This window comes from Sinocyclocheilus rhinocerous, unplaced genomic scaffold (genome assembly GCF_001515625.1).
Source record: "Sinocyclocheilus rhinocerous isolate Xijiao unplaced genomic scaffold, SAMN03320098_v1.1 scaffold4130, whole genome shotgun sequence".
NCBI classification, from domain to species: Eukaryota; Metazoa; Chordata; class Actinopteri; order Cypriniformes; family Cyprinidae; genus Sinocyclocheilus; species Sinocyclocheilus rhinocerous.
The window spans coordinates 11,230-11,864 of NW_015647451.1; the positions used below are offsets into that span (position 1 = coordinate 11,230).

The following is a 635-nucleotide window of genomic DNA, read 5'->3' on the forward strand; positions in this document are numbered from 1 at the left end:
TCTGACCCTCTGTTCTCCTGTGCTTAAGGACTCGTAGTACGGAGTCCGGCAGCTCGAGTGGTCAATTCCAGCTCTGGAATCTCCGCTCACCTGAGCAGCAATTAACTATTGTTTATGTTATTTTGTGTTTTGTGGCGAGAATAAAAAATCTCCTTTCTCACTACTCTGCATTTGAGTCCTCTATCTATCCTAGACCCTGACAGAATCTACTCACCAGAATAATGGATTCAGCAGAGGAAACGGAGTTGCGCCGAGCCCTCCTGCAGCAGGGCTCTCTTCTGGGTCAACAACAGGAGGAACTCGCGGCTTCTCGTCGCGCCTACTCTGAGATTTCTCTCCAACTCAACCAGCTGGTAGAACGGCTTGACCAGCTGCAGGCCAGCCCTTCGGCAGCTCGGGCTGGCACACCCGCTCCTGGCCCTGAAGGAGCAGTTCCTCGCCACGCGGAACCGTGGCTTAATCCGCCCGCTCCATACTCGGGTGAGCCCAACTCATGTCGGTCATTCCTGTCCCAATGCTCGCTGACTTTCACTCTCCAGCCTTCTTGTTTCCCCACGGAGCAATCCAGGGTAGCGTTCGTCATCACGCTCTTGGTGGGTCAAACGAGAGAGTGGGGAACGGCCATGTGGGATAGC

At 54.5% G+C, this 635-nt stretch overlaps 1 long non-coding RNA gene across 1 annotated transcript in view; it reads left to right on the plus strand.

Moving 5' to 3' along the window:
• Position 1: 1 nt before the first annotated feature.
• LOC107709156 (uncharacterized) overlaps positions 2-635 on the plus strand; it is a 6,100-nt gene continuing 5,466 nt past the window's right edge. Inside the window, exon 1 of the long non-coding RNA XR_001636459.1 lies at positions 2-43. This is a non-coding gene — a long non-coding RNA (uncharacterized LOC107709156). The remainder of the gene's footprint in view (positions 44-635) is intronic.